Raw genomic sequence first — 19,578 nt, forward strand, 5'->3', positions numbered from 1 at the left:
ACCTCAACATTATGATGCCAATATTGATAAAGAAAACCAATAACAATAAGATCAACCAAGAACAAATATATATATATATATATATATAAACAAGTTCGGAATTCAAGTGTGATCAATACTCTCATTCCACCCTAGTCAGTCTCTATATGAACATGAAATCAATTTCAGTTTTAGTTTTTATAAAAGTAATCAAAACAACAACTACAAATAACAAAGCAATGATCAAGGAAGTCTCAAAACCCTCCTCAATCAAGATCGGTAATGTAAAGCATCATTACCACAACAAACAACACATCTTATATATCAAAAAAGTAAATTTACGTAAGCTAGTATTTTTAAAAAGATGCACAGACAAAAACTCATGTGGTATAAGAATCATATAATGCACATAATACATTACTCCATGTTATCATAATCGCAACATAACACATAATATTAAAAACTAACATTGTAATCAATACTCAATTTAGAAAATTCTGTTATGTACATACAATGCAAATCATGGAACAAAATTCAATTTGTTTTTTCATTCTCTCATGTACATAACATTAGGTTTCCAAAATATTATATTTTTAATAAAAAAACATCATGAAATCCAAGGTTTAGGATAGATATAATTTTCATAAAATTTTCTTTTGGATAACATTATAAAAATAAGCAAGTTAGGGTAGAGGTTCCACTCACCTTGATGTCGTTCCCAAAATTCTGCCTTAACCTATTCTGCGTACTGCCACAGAAAAATAAAAAAATAAATATCTTTGAAATTCTAAATAAGTTAAAATTAGATCCTATTGAAACCTAACTCATATATACAAATCTCATATGAAGATCACATCAAAAAACCCCCTTTATGTTAGGTATCAATCTCCCTAAAAAATGATCTTCAGACTGTAATAGATTCTGACCAATAAATTTGAAAAATTCATTAACCCACTTTCTTGAACTCAAATCACTTCTAACTTTTTCATGGATTTAGAAGACTAATGAAAGTTTCTACGGTGAAAAAATCAGATTAAAAATCAAAGTCTATATTCCTCTGTCACTACCCCCATTCTCGGGTACAGAAAACTCCCCTAACAATGATCCATCTGAGTATATGAATTTAATGAAAATTTTAGGAGCTCCCTTAGACACATGCATATACTCCCAGTATTTATTTCATATCATAAACAATATCGAACTATTTTCAAGAATATAAATAATCTCGGGCTACTGTTCTGTCCGACCCGAAAAATACTGTTAACATATGAAAATCTTATTTTTTTCTCTCCTGAAATCCATAATCAAAAATCCCAAACCTTTAAATCTTGATTAATCCCCCAAGTAGAACATAATAAAGTAATTAAATGATGCTAAGAACTCTTACCTTGAAAATTGTTTGAAATCTTGATTTATTTTCTCATTTTTCTTCTTCTTCCTCCTTCTCCTCTTTCTTCTCCACATTTTTATGCCTCTCTTTACCCTCCCCAAATCATCTCCAACTCTATCTCTACCATTCCTAGTTCATCTCCAACTCCCTCTCTTCCTCTATTCTAGTCACAGTTGATCTCCAACTCTTTCTCTCACTTATCTTACCTTATCTTACTTACTTTATGCTCAAGGTTATCTAAATTTCAAAAGGAAAGTCCCAACTTTATTAGGAAAGCCTTCATTTGTTAATTATTAATTAGCGATAATTAGTTAGTTACGATTGTTAGTTAATTGGCCTTATCCACTTATTTTCTAATTATCCATGTGGATAATAAGTTAATATGTAAATATATATATATATATATATATATTATTCTTAAGTAAGTAATTCAATATTAGGGTTGACATTAAAATCATATAATTAAAAGAAAAGTCAAATTATGGTCCAGTGGCAAAATGGTAAATCAGAGTTCAAGGGAAAACTGGTAATTTCTAGGGTAAAAACTCTAAAGTTATTCTATAGTATAGTTACATCTAATGGATGAGTTTTAGCATTTACCAAGGATTGATGCACCCTCAATGGTCTGATATCCCCACTTTAAGTCACCCTAACCCTACAATAGTCAAAAGACAAAAATCCTCCTAGTCAAATTTCAGGGTGTTACACAAACAGTCAGAAAGGACCATATAGAGTCTCGAAGATATGTTGCGGGTTTGTGTGTTAGACATCAGCTATAGTTGGGATGAACATGTATCACTTTTAGAGTTCTCACAACAATAGTTATCAGGCTACTATAGGTATGCACCTTATGAAGCCCAGTATGATAAGAAATGCAGAACACCCTTGTATTGAGATGAAGTTGGAGAGAGAAGAATCCTTGGTCCTGAACTAATTCAAGCCACTTGTGAGAAGGTAGATGAGATTAGGAAAAGGATCAAGGCAGCTCAGTTAAGACAAAAGCTATGCTGATGTTAGACGAAAGCACCCAAATTTTGAAGTGGGTTATAAAATTATTTTGAAAGTCTCACCAATGAGAGGAGTGAAGAGGTTCAACAAGAAGGGAAAGCTAAATCCTCAATACATGGGACCTCGTGAAATTTTGGGCCGAGTTGGAGCAGTAGCATACCTAATTGCTATGCCACCTGAGGAGATCATAATGTATTCCATGTTTCCATACTTAAGAAGTACATTCCCGATCCAACTCATGTTTTGACACATGCACCTCTAGAACTTGACACTAATTGGAGGTATGTGGAGCAACTATCAGAGATCATTGACCGGAGAGACCACATTCTTTGTAACTGGACGGTTTCCTAAGTTCTAGTTAAGTGGAGGAACCACTTGGAGCAAGAAGTATCTTGGGAACGAGAAGATGAGATGAAGGAGAAATGCTCAAGAATGTTTGGGTTATTAGGTACGCCAATTTTTGTAAGAAGGGGGAAATGTTACACCTGGACCTGAAACCAGACCATCTATTTCATGATGACAAATAATGAATCGGATCTAACTATCACCAATGGTTTTTGGCTAGCAGCAATCTACTGTCGAGAGGGAAAGAATTATCCTTCGTGTCATTGTTGGTCGTGCTTGCAACATTGGAAGGGATTCAAACCTCCCATGAAACTCGAGTAACCTTTCTAACCTTAGAAACCTCCTCTTTATTTTAACATATTGGGAAAACCCATATTATGGCTAGGGAACTCCCATAGACGTCCCCAAGCTAGTAGGACTAAGATTGGGATAGCAGCCCAGTCAAAAGAAGCATTTTTGGGACCACCAGATGACCTAACGGTTGGCCCGGTTACCCCCAGAAGATAGCAAATGCTGCCCAAACGAGGTTATTTTGAGGTGGGGCCCATGGCTACCTACTCATATGACCTAAAACCCCTCCAATGGGTGTCCCTACCTACCTAGTAATTGATTAAAGGATATGTGCCCTGTTGAGGTGTATCTACACCTTCCAACAAGTAATTAATCCTGTATTGTCAAAACCCATTTTTGAGCCAAACATGATTTAGTCATAAATGAGACTATATAAAGCTCAACCACCTTCTTTTGCTCATTTGTTACTTGTACAAGAAAATAAGGAGAGGAAGAAGAAGAGGAAGGAGAAGGAGAAGGAGAAGAAGGAAGAGGGAGTTGAAGAAGGAGCTCCTCCTCCAAGCATACTTGGTGAAGACCGCTCCTCCCTATTGCCAAGGTATGTTCTCTTCTCCCTCCCTTATAGAAGTTATGTTTTTCTCTCTCCCCTCTCTACAAGATCATAACCTAAGTTAATGAGGAGACCTTCTTGTTCATTGTACACTAAGTAAGACCCATGAGGAGAGGGAACTCCTATATCCTCTAACTAAGGATACCTAACTTGCACGTATAAGGAAACTATGGAAGTGGGTGCCCTAGGTGGATGATTACACCAAATTAAACCAAGGACATGTGGGGGGTCAAATCTTCCAGCATAGAGGTAATGTTTATGTTGTAGGAGGTGTAGAGAACCCATGAGAGTGAAGACCCACAAGTGGGAAGTCGATTTGGGGAAAATACCCTATTTGAGCCAAGTGCAGGTGATGGTCGGATCACCCACCAAATGACCAAATTTCATATGGCTCGAAGAGGATAAAAGGACCTCCATATAGTATAGAGTGGATCTGGGAAGCTTCGGGTAAAAAGCCCCAATTTTGGGCCAACCGGTTGACCAAAATTGTCATCTAGTGACATCATCCGATTAGATGTTTGATAGGTTTTACACCATCAGATTCATCATCTAATTGGAATTATCCAGTTGGGACTAACATCCAGTCCCATTATCTGGTCATAGTGGTTTTGACCTATGCCTTTGGGGTTTGCTGGGGGATTCTTGTAGTGGAAGGATACAAGGTGGTACAAGAGTGTTTAATTTCCTAAGTTCGAGATCAACCGAGGTGAGTGGGTGTTGTGTGTGTTTTACGAAATGTTTATAACATGTTCATGGATGCGTATGGTCATTTGCATTGCATTATATACCCTGTCATTTTTCTTGTTACACCCATACCCTAACCCGGTCTAATTTGAACTTTTGTAATAGATCTCGGACCGGAGATAAAGAGTACCAATAGATTTTGGCTCGTGGCAGCTCCTTGCAAAAGGGGGAAGGATGATCCCACTTGTTTTTGCATCTCATGCCAATCCAACTGAAGAGGATTCAAACCTTCTGATCCCAGATGGTACGTGAATTCTCATTCCTCCATGCGAGTCCCAGCACATACCAAAATTGTCAGAAGATCATGCCCATAACATAGGGCAACACCCTATGGAATGACCAAATGGAGACAACAAGCATTCAAGGCAGAACACTGCCTTGACCACCGAAAACAAGGCCACCAGAAACACCTAGGCTGAATCCAGTGACCTTGAATCTGATGGTCCATTGTGCTGTCAAATGGGTTTCGATGCCCGTGGACCCCACCACCCACATCACATCCAGTCCCGAATGACCCCACACACTCTCTACACTCTTCCTCATGACTTGTACACGTTATGAGTCTAAGGAAGTGGGCCCACATGTCCCGAATGACAAAATAACCCACTTGGACCGAACAAGTGCCCAGCCAAACGGACCTTAGGTACATAACTTACCATAAAGGGGAAGTTAGTTCATTTCTCACTTCCCACCTTGTCCAAAACGTGGGAGGGAGAGAAAAAGAGGAGAGAAAGGAAAAGAGGGAAGGATAAGAAGAAGAAGAAGAAGAGGGAAGAGGCTCACCTTAGCTCAGACTTCACACCTTGTTGCCGGAATCCTTACCGGTGGTAAGTACTACTTCCCCTACCACTCTTCTTCTTCATTTTTAACTTGTGTAGTTGAGCAAGGGAGTGAATCACTGGGTTGGAGGGGCCTCGACCCCGGCACCTCCTCGAGGTCAGGTGAGTGTGCATTTCACTCTCCCATGAGATTATCGAGCTCAAACCAAGCCAGTGAGCTTTGGCAACACCTTGGATCAAAAGTGAAGTTAAGGTTTCGATCTTTTGATCGTTGTATCTACGGGATTTCTTTAGCTTAAAAGAGAGGTGGAGAGACCCCCTACAAACTCCATGGAATGGATCCCAGCAATCGGGCTCAAGCTGAAAACCCCCAATTTGTGAGACCTAAGAATACGATAAGTACCGGACCTGCTTGAGAGATTGGTGAGGTGTCCCCACCAAGAAAACGAAAAATACCAGGGGGTTTGGGAGATCAGTGATGGTGTGTAAACTTTAGTCCCACATCGCCTAAGGAGAGATTATTGGGCTAGTTAATAACCTCTAGCCTCCTTAACATGGCACAACTCATTTTAAAGCCTTGAGGCCCATGGACCAAAGAAGACAATATTGTGCAAGGTTAATGGGGCTGGGGTATTACAAATGGTATCGAGCAGACCCCGACAGTGTGTGGGGCCACAGCGGATATGCTGTGCCGAAAGGGAAAAGTTGTAACACCCAAGAATATGGCAAGTACCAGACCCACCTGGGAGATAAGTGAAGTGTCCCCATCAAGAATATGGTAAGTACTAGGGGGTTTGGGAGATCGGTGAGGGTGTGCAAACTTTAGTCCCACATCGCCTAGGGAGATATTACTGGGCTAGTTAATAACCTCTAGCCTCCTTAACATGGCACAACACATTTTAAAGCCTTAAGGCCCATGGGCCAAAAAGGATAATATTGTACAAGGTTAATGGGGCCAGGGCGTTACAAATGGTATCAGAGCAGACCCCGACAGCGTGTGGGGCCATAACAGGGATGTTGTGCCTAAAGGGGAAAAGTTTGTGAGACCCAAGAGTATGACAAGTACCAGACCCGCTTGGAAGATCGGTAAGGTGTCCCCACCAAGAATATGACAAGCACCAGGGGGTTTGGGAGATCGGTGAGGGTATGCAAACTTTAGTCCCACATCGCCTAGGGAGAGATTACTGAGCTAGTTAATAACCTCTGGCTTCCTTAACATTGCACAACTCTTTTTAAAGCCTTGAGGCCCATTGGCCAAAGAGGACAATATTCTGCAAGGTTAATGGGGCTGGGGTATTACACAATTTCCTTAGCTCATTTATGAGAACCCACCAGAAGCACTTGGGCTGGATCTGGTGGTATATTTTCAATGAAGCCCAGGCTCTTAGGAGCTCTTTTTTGGTCCACCGAAAATAGTAATGATATTTCTGGTGGAAATTGCTTACTTCTTGTGGCATATTTTCGGTGACTTCCCTATGCTGTCTGAAATTGACAGTACTTATACCCTTTGGGGCTAACCCCTATGGGTCCCCTCTGATGTTTTCGACACGCATTGATGTCCGATTACCCTTGTACATAGGACAGATACAAGCACGTGCAACGAGATCGAAAGTGAGTGAACACCAGTTGATACACTTGGAACCCGATCCAACCAAGTACAACCAAGGTGAGGGATGGTTGATTTTAGTTTATAGAGTGTTTCATATTTCTATAATTGCTCACATGTGTTAGAATTATAAATGCTTCCAATTGCTAATTTCATATGTGAATATCATGATATGTTATTTTTATTGAATTGTCATGTTATGGAAATTGAAAGTATGATATGTGATGTATGTTGAGATGTGTGATGGGATCCGGTGTGGCCGAGGTGGTTTCGATACCATGATTGTCGTGTGGATGTTGCATTTATGCATTGTATATGTGCATTAGATTAGATATAGTCATGGATTGCACTTTGTAGCCGATGGTGATTCCAGTATTGTGCACTCCCGGACTATACTTGGAAAAGGGTTCGCTTTGTGGCCGATGGTAATTCCAGTATCATATAGCCCATACTCAACTGCTTGTATGCTATATAGGCTTGGATATGGGTGCGATGTGGCTGATGGATGATTCTGGTATCGTATTCCATACTAACTGTATCATTATGCAAGGCATGTAGATATTGTGATTAGACTGCACTTCTTATGCTACGTCCCCTTGCCAACAGGAGATAAGGTGTTGGATTACTCAATTGTGGTATGTTCGATGAACCTTTTCGGAATACCACTCCCGTGGTATGATGTGATTGTTGCTGGAGGTAGGAAATTGTAGGGTGTGGCCGATGGTGATTCTGGTGTCGTGACTGCCAGGAGGGGGTTATAAAGGGTTTGCTGGGTGATCGATGGTCGAATTCTGGGACCGACAGGCTTCTAATCATGACTAGGGTTTGTATCATTGGGTGATTGATGTGCGAGTTCTGGGACTAGGGATACAACCTAATATGTCATGATACCATGTACCAGACTTAGTTGTATGTTAGGTGGATTAATAATCAAATGGATTGCATCATTCGCATCATGGACTATGTGTTTACTTTCTATACTCATGGCATCATGGATTATATTTATATGTGTATGTGTGCGCCTGAGCTCCACCCTCACTGAGCTAGTTGGAATCTCATCCCATGTATATGTTGCTTTTTAGATGATGATGCATGTACCGTAGTACCAGTGGGATGTGACTCTACCTCCTCTGCACCCGAGTACGTAGTGAGTGACTGGTGGATGCTAGAGGCTAAAGAGGACGATCCAGACTGTGCTTTCGACACCTGTGCTTATGCGGCACCTTGAGAGGCTGGGTGTCTTTTTGTTATTTTGATACCGAATTGTTGATAGGTATTCTTTGGGCTTATTATATGTAAGTCGTGAATGAGTGTAATTGAATAACTCAGTTATGGATATATGTTATCATTAGATGTTCCCCCTTTAAATTACATTCGCTATATTATACTCTGATTCCGCTGCAATTGTTCTTGTGGTTTAGTGTGGTGTGGTTGTGAATGTTAAGGTACTGCTATCAGAAATCCTGGTAGAGGTGTAAGATAGGTAAGCGTCTTACTCACACTGTTGGTATTCCCAAGAACGAAGAGTAGGGTGTGATAGTTCTGGATGTTGAACATGTATACTGAAATGTTTATCTGTGGGTGGGTGGTGGGTGAATGGGATGCAAGGTAGTGGAAGGTTGGGTTCCGATACTGCATGCCCATGGTGTGTGTGAGTGTGTTGAAGAGATTGGGATGCAGGGTAGCTAAAGGTTTGGTTCCGACACTGCATGCCTATGGTGTGTGAGTGTGGGGTACAAGGTAGCCGAAGGTTGAATTCTGGCACTGTATGTCCACAGGGTGTGTGGGTGTGACTATGATGTGGCATGTATCATGATAGATTGCATCAGGCTAGGATAACCACCCTGGTGCTACAACCTTGCCAATAGGGGTTTATGTATTGGCTAATCCTACCGTCTGATAGTCCGAGGGTGGGTGAATTACCAGTGACCAAGGTGGTGGGAATGCCGACATCGTGACAAAACCCTACACCAAACGTTTGGTTCCGGGGTAATGGTATGCCCTACATGTGATGTGTGATTCGATGTAGTGGTATTATAAGAGATTATTAATAGGGGATTACTGGCTACATAAGTAGCCATAGAGGGACTGATATGCTCCTTATTGCAACTAGCTTGTATCCATGGGGATCGATAATGTACATTCATGACTAGGGATACCACCTATATTGCAGTAGCACTATACCCACTATGAACTTAGAATCTGTTGACTAGGCTTGTATGCTAATAAACCGAATCATGACATTGCATTCATATTGGTGGAGTTGAGCACTGATACTTGATTTCATTTCATATATTATTGTGATTGATTGTGTGTCCAACCATCATTGGGCTTCATGGAATGTCACCCCATTTTTTGCATCCTTTTTAGATGTTGATCCAAGGAACCATCCTGAGGCTGTGGCCAAAGAGCCAGCCCTCTATGGAGACAATCTTTGGGTCAAGGAGCTAGTTACCATCCTGAGGCTGTGGGCATAATTGTGATTATGATCCGTTGTGGAAACCATTCATTTGTGCAAAAATTGTAATTATTAATAGAATTCACTAGTAGTGTTACTTTACTGACTATTATTATCTGTGGAATGTATAATTATTTTATAATTTGATGACCTTAAAGTACTGCATCGGAGATCCTGGATGGATTGTGGACACGTGTATGTGTCCATGTCATCAACCTTCTAAGTTTTCTTTCTTCTCAAACCAATGTAGGACTAATGGTGAGTTGTCTTAGCTCATTACAACTCTACAAGTGCTAAAGACAAAATAGAAAAAGATCATTTTGAGCGGGAAAGCTAAAATCAAAAAGATCATTTTGAATTTTGACCATAGTTTGAAACTTAATTTCCAACATTGATTAACAAAGTATGAACACTTCCTGTTGTATCAAGATACTTTGGGCCCGATAAGACAATAATAACTTCATAATGTCATGAGAGTACAAGGGCTTGGGAATAAGACATGCCACTGGAAGAAGACAATTGTTGTCATAGAGCAAACCTTGAATTCACTCATTGGGGGTCCATATAATTGATGGATCTCACTTCTTAGGAGTACAATTCAATTAAATGTGTGCAACCAACTGACGTACAGTCTTTTCCCTGAGTTTTCAGTATATGTTTAACCTTTTATAAGAACAATAAGATTCGATGTGATGATATCGTCTAGACTGAGTTAACTTATTTACAAAAGGAGTTTCCTATTTTTAACTGAAAAATTAGGGAGAATATGACTTACGCCAATAATGAGCACAAGCCTTTCTATTTATAATAAAATCCTAAAGTAGGCTTAAGGGTCTGTTTGGATAATACCCCTAAAATCCATTATTATAATAACTCATTATTCAACATTCCCCCTCAAGTTGGTGTATAGATATCACACATACCCAACTTGGACAAAATAAAAGAAAAATATTTCCTACTAAGTCCATTGGTAAGAACATCGGCTAGCTGATCTTCAATTCTCACAAAAGGGATGCATATCAATCTCCACATGTTTGGTATGGTCATGTTGGATTGGATTATGTGCAATGCTAATTGTTGGATTATTGTCACAGTAAAACAGTATTGCGAACTGAATAACCATACCCAAATCCTGAAGGAGACCCGGTAATCAAAGTAGCTCACATATAGCATATGCCATCACTCGGAACTCAGCTTTTGCACTTAACCGAGCCACAACTGATTGCTTTTTACTATGCCACGTAACCAGGTTACCACAAACAAACATACAGTAGCCAGAAGTGGAACGACATTTGGAGAACTTGCTCAATCAAAATCAGTGTATCCCTTGACCCTCATATGTTGTAAAGGGAAAATAAAATGGAATTTTCCTGGGGCAGTCTTTAGGTATTGAAGAATCCAGTACACAACTTCCATATGAGAGGAATAGGGATAATGCACATATTGGCTCACCAAGCTAATTGTGTGAGCAATGTCTGGTCGCATATGAAATAGATAGATGAATCTTCCAACCAGATTTTGAGATGAGTATTAGCTTCAATTGGTGTATCGGAGGGCTCACACCCTAACATACCAGTCTTAGAGAGGAGGTACAAGGTATATTTCCTCTGGGAGAGAACAATACCCCTAGTAAATTGTGCCACCTCAATGCTAAGGAAGTAATTCAGCTTCCCAAGGTCTTTAATCTCAAACTCCTTACCAAGATAGGTCTTAAGCTTATAGATCTTAGCTGCATCATTACCGGTAATCAAAATGTCATCTACATATACTATGAGCACAGTGATTTGATCCCCCACCCTTTTAATGAATAGGGTGCAATCAGCGTTACTCTAAGTGAAACCAACTCGTATTATAGCCTTGTGGAACCAACTAAACCATGCCCCAGAGATTGGTTTAGCCCATAGAGGGCCCTCTTTAGTTTGCAAACCTTTCCCTAAGTCTCAAAACTAGCATATCCTAGTGGAACATCCATAGACACTTCCTCATCCAACTCCCTATGAAGAAATGTATTCTTGGCATCCTAATATTGTAGCTCCCAACCCCAGTTTTACTGCACAGGAGATAATAACTCTAATTGTATTCATCTTGGCTGCAAGGAAAATTTTTTTTAGTAATTGATCCGATACATCTGAGTAAAGCCCTTGGCAACTAGCCTTGCTTTGTACTTCTCCACAATCCCATCAACATTGCATTTAACTGTGAACACCCATTTTCATCTAATTGGTCGGTTTTGAGGACTACTAAGTCCCATGTGCCATTTTTGTGAAGAGCCTTCATCTCCTCATTCGTGGCCTCTTTCCATCTATATTCTACATTTTCCTCATGCCAAGTCTGAGGAATGGAAATAGAAAACAAAGAAGACATAAAGGCATTATGTGACACAACATTAGATATGGGGTGTTGGGTACACGTCCTATTTCCTTTTCCATGAGCAATAGGAATATCAAGGGATTGATCAAAAGTGAGGGGAAAAGAGATAACTAGGAGAGTAGACTCAAGATCAGAGGGTGGTTGAGTAGGAGTTGTAGTGTGAGTAGTAGTGTCAGTTCTTATTTTCTTATGAGAGAACCTTTATCACTTGACCATCTTGTGTTTTCTGTTGAACCAGTGGCTCCCATTGAATTAGAAACCTCTTGAACAGTACTTGTCTCTCCTATATCCACCTGAGTTTTGTCCCCCATGTCCAAGGGGAGAAGTAGCAAACCATCAAATGAGGGGATCTGTAACACCTATACACTACCAGAAGACTCCCCTTAAAGAGGTGAGTGCTAAGCCTCTGTTTCACGTAAGATCACATCCATGGAAATAAAAAGGCATCGAGAAGGAGGATGATATCATGGCTAACACTTCTAAGTAGGATAATAGCCCACGAAGATGCACCAAATACCCATAGGGTCAAGCTTGCTAGGAATCTGATGATTTTGAACAAAACACACAGATCCAAATATCATAGGTGGAACAACAAAAGTACATGAGACAATCAACGTCTCAATGAGGCACCTAAACCCTAAAACTCGTGAGGGAATCCTCAAGAGATACGAAGCAGTAAGGATAGCCTCACTCCAATAAGTGTGCATTTCAAAGATCAAGGAGCGGGTATCCTCGAGCAAGTGTTTATCTTTAGTTCGGCCACCCCATTTTGCTCTGAGGTAATTACACAACTAGTTTGATGGATGATCCCATAGTCGACTAAATAGGATTGAAAGGAACCATCTATATATTCCTTGTCATTATCAGTACGCAAGATCCTAACCTTAGCATCAAACTGGGTTTGCACAATACTGTGGAATTCCTTGAAGCACTTAAACACCTCATTCTTATGATGCAATAAGCAAACCCAAGTAGAACGAGAATTGCAATCAATAAATTGACAAACCATTGATAACCAGATACAGAGATACAATGGGCAGGGCCCCAAACATCATAATGAATTAAATTAAAAGGAATGGTACTTCTATTATCAGAAATATGATACATATTCAGCGTTTTTTTTTCCGCAAAAACATACACATCAAGTAAACTAGTGCTAAGTACAATTTTAACTAAAGCATGAAATAATCTAGATACCCATGGGGGTGTCCCAGACGACGATGCCAACTAATGAACTCTGAAATTGCCTATGCAAAAGATGTGAAGTGCCCTAGGAGGTCCAATGTACAGGTAGTAGAGACCACCACTTATTCTACTATTGTAAATCGTTGCCCTTGCCGTCAAGTCCTAAAACACACAATGGGTAGAAAAGAAGGTGACCTTACAGTTCAAGTCCTTATTAATACTATCAATGGATAACATATTAGTAGAAAAGTGAGGAACATGTAAAACAAAGGAAAGGGACATAATAGGGGAGCACCCAACGGAATCCATTCCAGCAATAGTTGAAAGGGAACCATAAGCTACTCGAACCTTAGTGTTACTTGAGGAAAATTTATATATTCAATTCCAATATTCATTAGGGAAGTTTGCCACTTAGAACCATAAGCAGGACATTTTTTTTTTGCCCCACCCCCCCCTCGGTACTCTATATATTTTGAACTATAACTGGATCTTCTATCAATTTATTCCCAGGAATAGTAACATTATAGTGAAATATAACAGGAAGCTATGCTGCCCTTGAAGTTGTGATCCTAAAAGTTCAATTTCAAAGCTCCAACGATAAACTTAGGAATGCCAATCACTATAATCGAAGAACCATCAATGAGCTCACAAGGAAACTTGAGGACAACTCCATCATTAGATATTGTATTATTCAACATATTTATAAAGAAAGGGAAATTCTTATTTGCAGCATATCTAAGCACTACTATTCATAAAATTGGAACACTTTTCATCTTCAATGGTGGCCAACGTTTCCTTCTAAGCACTGGAAGTTTTTTTTACTCTTTGAGCTGTTTCAGGCAAAAAATATGACCTAGCTAATAAAGAGCACATCTGATCTAATAAGACCATGAACACTATGTAGAAATGTGACCCTAAAACGACGCAGAAGATAACGGAAAAACAAGAACAAGCAATGCACACAGGTTTACGATGTTCGACAAGATTGCCTACGTCAAAGGTGAGATGAAATTCTTCTTCACTACCAATGGAGAATAGGGTTACAATGCTCGTCCTCACATCTCTCTCAATTTCCTTGCATTATAGAGATTTTACTTCACTACCAATGGAGAATAGGATTACAGGACCGCCGTCCTACCTGTTGGGGCATCTGCACCAGTACTCCCTGGATTAAACAGTGATGGAATACCAGACATAGTACACAACAATCTCCACCTTGGCTTGAATTCTGTCAAGCCTCCTGTAAAGACGTCTTCATCCCCGTACCTCATCAGAGGTACAAACCCATACCTATTTGGTGCATCCCTTATCTTCAACAATGAGGAATGTTAACTAAATCCAAACAGGACTCGAACTTCTCTATAGTGACCAGCTTGGTAAGCATATCTGCAGGATTGCGATCTGTATGAATCTTTCTCAAGTAAATACTGTCTTCTGACACGAGCTCCCTGATCTTGTGAAACCTCACGTCAATATGCCTTGTCCTTGCATGAAATACCTGATTCTTTGCAAGATGTATGGCACTTTGACTGTCACAATGTAACACTATACCTCCTTGCGCAATCCCAACTCACGAACCAATCCAGCCAACCAGACTCCTTCCTTGGAACCTTCAACTGCCGCCATGTATTCTGCCTCTATAATAGACAATGTAACTATAGACTGAAACATCGCCCTCCATGATATAGGTCCATCAACCAATGTAAATACATATCATGTTGTAGACCTCCTCCTGTCTAAATCACCAGCATAGTCAGAATTAACATAACCCACTAATTCTGTGGAACTTCCCTTACCATTGAATATAACACCTATATCTTTAGTCTTGCTCAAATGTCTGAAGATCCACTTAATTGAATTGCAATGCTCCTTCCCTGGATTATTCATGTATCTGCTAACAACATGATTGCATGAGACAAATCCGGCTTGCTACAAACCATAGTATACATGAGACACCCAATTGCGCTAGCATAAGGGACCTGAGACATCTGCTCCATCTCCTTATGTATTGTAGGGCATTTCCTTTCAGATAACATGAAGCGGCTAGCTAACAGAGTGCTAACCAGCTTAGCATTTTCCACATTGAAATGCTCTAGCACCTTTTCAATATACTTCTTCTAAGTTACCTTAAGTTTACCTACATTTCTATCTCTAAGGATTTCCATGCCAAGGATCTTCTTAGCAGCATTAAGATCATTCATCTCAAATTTAGCAATCAACAAAGACTTTAAAGAGATTATATCATGCTTATTCTTTACAGCAACGAACGTATCATCAATATAAAGCATCAACAAAATAATAGAATTATCACTTGACACTTTATAATAAACACAACTATCATACTCACTTCTTGTGTAGCCAATCTCCATCATATGGGAACCGAAGCATTTGTACCACTGCCTAGGAGATTGCTTAAGACCATAAAATGACCTCTTAAGTAGATAAACATGATCTTCCTTTCCCTACATCTTGAAACCTTTAGACTACTCCATGTAAATCTATTCCTCCAAGTCACCATGAAGAAACGCCGTCTTCACATCAAGTTGTTTAAGCTCCAAATCATATATGATCACCAAAGCAAGTAATACCCGAATCGAAGTGTGCTTCAACACTGGAGAGAATATTTTATTATAGTTTATCCCCTCCTTCTGTGCATAGCCCTTGGCTACAAGTCTGGCCTTATACTTTTCATACTCCTTAGATGCTGCCTCTTTCTCATTAAAGACCCAATTACACCCAATGATTTTTCTTTCCTTGGATTTTTCCACTCTCCCATGTCTTATTCTTCTATAGAGACTTCATTTCCTCCATCATAGTTGTCATCCATTTATCATGCTATTGACGAGCACAATAATGTGTGAAATGTTAGGGATATAAGTGTACATTTTGCCCCACTTTGGATAGTACTACTTTTATTTTTCTTATTTTTTTAAGTTTCCAAGCCTACAAGAGAAAGTACTTAAAGTGAATCAAGAACCAGTCCAAAGGTGGGACCCACTCATTGGTACCACATCCTCTCTCTTACAAAATCCTGAAGATTATTCTCTCTCCTTGCCACCTCACAAGATCTTGAAGAGGATATGCAAAGATTCCTTTCTGATTTAATCAAGATTGCAAGATATTGGTTAATATTGCAATGAAGGAATAGAATTTGTTAATTTTGAAAACAGATTCTCTCTTTCCTCACACAATATCTCAGAGAATGAGGATTTTTACCAAGATTTTATTTTATTTTATTTTCTTTCTTTTCTTAAAGAAGACTTATAGAAGGAAGGAGGCAAGACAAAAGCCCTATAAAAGCCCCTTCCTCCCCCCTCCTAATTATTATTCTCCTTAGTTTATTTTCTAGTTTATGCTCAGTTCTGTTCTCTCTCTCCCTCTCTTACTCTCTTTAGTTTTAGTTCTTCTTTATTTTTGCTTTAATCACTTTTGTAATAGTTTTTTATATCAATTAATGCAATCACTCTTTTATTCTTATTCAGCCTTTTATGTTTATGATTTATGCAATTGAGTTGTAATTTTTAAAGTTATAGTTCTAGGCTTAGATCTAGGTGACAAGATCACAAGCCGTGGAGCATCTTTTTTTTCAAGTTTAGTTTTTTTTTGTTTCAAGATTTATTTTCTCTAGTACTAAAAATTTCAGATTTGGTTTATTCCAGATCTGATTTTTAGTACTGGTAGTGTCTCAAATCACCCAAGCTTTCAAGTTCAAGGGTTGAAGTTCAAGTAAGTAGGCTCCTTCAATAGTCTTCTCTCCCCCCTCTCATTCCGTCTTCTGACTACCCTTTCTTTCTTAATTTAGGATTTTAATTTCAGTCGTTACATTATTGCTATACCTTTCCCCCAAGGTTCACGGCTAGTGTATGTGTTGGCTTTGCCCCTCCTAGCCATAGAACCATCAATTTATTGCTTTTATTTTAATTGTTTCCCTTTCCCTAAAGCCAAGTAGAGTAACCCTTATAAGAGTGACTCTCTGGTCAAGTAGGGAAGCTCATATTATGATGCATCCCTCGGGCTAAGTAGAAAAACCTACTTGTGAGTCTCTCTCTAGCTTTCTCCCCTTACTTTTACTTTATTTTTATTTCCGCATTTTTTTCTTTATTTTTTTTAATTGCGTGGATTGTTTATTTTCACTTATTTATTTATTTAATTTTAATTGCGTGGCTTGCATCTTTAAATTCTTAGATGACGAATGGTTTGGACGTTATTTTAGATACATATGTTTAGGACGATAGTTAAAATTAGATCACAACCATTAATAGGTTCACTTTCGCATTATTAAAAGAAAAAAAAAAATAAAGTGGCTGCTCTCTCTGAGTTCGACCCGTAGCTACACTGATCCGTACGTTTGCGGTTATATTTAAAATCTCAAACAAGTTTTTGGCGCCGTTGCCGAGGAGACAGTTTCATATTATTTTTTGCTTTCTTTTGATAAATCGGAGTGCTTTGCTTGCTTTGTTTTGTTTTTCCTTTTTCTTTTATTGAATTCCTGCGAAGAACAACTTGCAATAATAGTTGTATTGGTGGAGGTCGCCATGCCTCACAGTATGATAAAGACAGGTTTCGCCCTATAGCAGTACCTCAGGAATTTACCTGAGCAACCCCGGATCCCTACGGGTAAGCTCCCAAAAAGCCAAAAAAATTAAAAAAAAATTAAAAAAAATCAAAAAAATTATAAAAATCATAAAAAAAAAAAAAATTTTGCTATACATTCTTTTGTGCTTGTCTTACTCTAGTTGTGGGTAGTTTTCTATTACATGAGTGTTAGGTGGGTACATAATACTAAGAATCGGTTAGAAAGAAGAGATCCAACAAGTAGTGACCCTATACGTTTGCTCTCTTTAAAACCCTTCAATATGGGAGACCAACAGCAAAACCCTTCACCTAAATCTTTGAAAGATAGGTTCTACCCTGCATAGTTCTACCACAAGCCCAGGGGAATAATTTTGAACTCAAATCTCAATACATCACTATGTTGCCCCACTTCCATGGGTTGACCTCTGAGGATGCACACCTATTTCTAAGGGAATTTGAAGATGTATGTATTCTAATTAAGATCCAACAACTTTCTGATGATGCTGTGAAGCTTAGGTTTATCACTTTTGCATTGAAAGACCAAGCTAAGAAGTGGTTGTATGGGTTACGCACAAAATCCATAACCTCATGGGAACAGTTCATAGTTGTCTTCCTTAAGAAGTTTTTCCTAACTCATAAGACCAATAAGCTTAGAAGTGATATCCTTCAGTTTAGGCAAAAATCTAGTGAGTCATTTTCCAAACTTATAGAGAGATTCAAGGATCTACTCCAAGAATGCCCTCACCATGGCCTAGACTTATGGCATTTATGTTAAATAATTTATGAGGGTATTGATTATTACCCAACTAAACAAATAATAGAGTCTATGTGCCCTGAGGGATTCACATCCTTTACGGATGAAGGAAAGGCATGAAAATTCTTACTTGACTTAGCTGACAAAACCTATGAGTGGGAATCAACCCAAGAGAGTGAAAGAACCATAAGAGGAAAAGGATATTTTGTGGATGGGATAGTAGCCAAGGAAGCCCATTTGGATAGCCTAATCAAGAGAATTGAGGCTATTGTTCCTAGAGAGCCATCATCAGCTAATTTGGTTAAGATTTGTGATTGGTGCCACTCCCCTGGACATCTCCTAGAAGAATGCCCCAACACCTCTGGGGGCACTTCTAATGATAGTGTTAATGCTTTATACCAGAATAATCCATATAGTAATACCTACAATCCAGGATGGAGATATCACCCAAATTTCTCTTGGAATCAGGGCAACTAAGCAGGGCCATCCAATTTCCATAATCAAGGTCAACCTGGACTCCAAAGGCCTCCCTTTGCACAATAATATTTCTCTCAAAATACTTTCCCTAGGTTAAATGTAGGACCTCAGGCTAGTTTTCCTAGGGCCCCTCTCCTATCATCTTATCAGCAACGCCCTGGGTTTACCAACACTGGAGAGGCAAGTTGAATAAGTGACTTGGAAAAAATATAGCCCTCCTCATGATAAGCCATCAAAATCTTACGAGAGAACTCACTCAAGTTGTCTCAATTATGCGTGAGAGGGAGAAAGGAACTTTACCCAGTCAACCAGAGCCTAACGTTGGGCATCATCAGCCTGTTAGTTCACAAACATCAACTAATGCACCAATGAATATAGTACAAGGTCAGACCCAACAAGGGCCCTCTAACCAATGTAATGTTGTTTATGCCCTTAGGAGTGGTAGGGAGTACCAACAGAGCATTTCTAAATCTTCCTCATCTATTATTCATGTTAACTCTCCTTCAGTTGAGGACATAAGTGTGCCTTTTGTTTCAAGTTCGTCTGATGAACCTAAAGATTTTTCTGAAACTAAAGATGATTTAGTTGAGGAAACCAAAAATGATTCTTCTGAACAGGGGCAAATCCCTAACAGTCCTTATGTTCATCTTGTCCCATTTCCTAATCACTTGGTAATCAAAAGGAAGACTGCTTCCATGGACAAAATTGTAGAAGTCTTCGAAAAGGTAGAAGTGAACATCTCCCTTTTGGATGCCATATCATAGATCCCCGGCTATGCAAAGGTAATAAAAGATTTGTGTACTCACAAACGTATCACTAGTGTGCCCAAAAAGGCGTTCTTGGCAGGTAACATTAGTTCCATAATTACTAAGCCTATAGCAGCCAAGTATAAGGATCCAGAGAGCCCTACCATATCTTGTGTCATAGGCAACACCTACATTTTTTCGCTAAAAATTCATTGTATTAAAAGAAGGGGAAAAAAGAATATACAAAGCAATATCAAATTT

The 19,578-nt window shown here is 39.2% G+C and overlaps 1 non-coding gene across 1 annotated transcript; it reads right to left on the bottom strand.

Moving 5' to 3' along the window:
* Positions 1-17,986: 17,986 nt before the first annotated feature.
* On the bottom strand, positions 17,987-18,093 carry LOC122063531. The gene has a single exon (XR_006135377.1). It is a non-coding gene; the product is annotated as a small nucleolar RNA R71 (small nucleolar RNA).
* Between the last annotated feature and the right edge of the window lie 1,485 nt (positions 18,094-19,578).

Source organism: Macadamia integrifolia, unplaced genomic scaffold (genome assembly GCF_013358625.1).
Source record: "Macadamia integrifolia cultivar HAES 741 unplaced genomic scaffold, SCU_Mint_v3 scaffold135, whole genome shotgun sequence".
Classification (NCBI taxonomy): domain Eukaryota; kingdom Viridiplantae; phylum Streptophyta; class Magnoliopsida; order Proteales; family Proteaceae; genus Macadamia; species Macadamia integrifolia.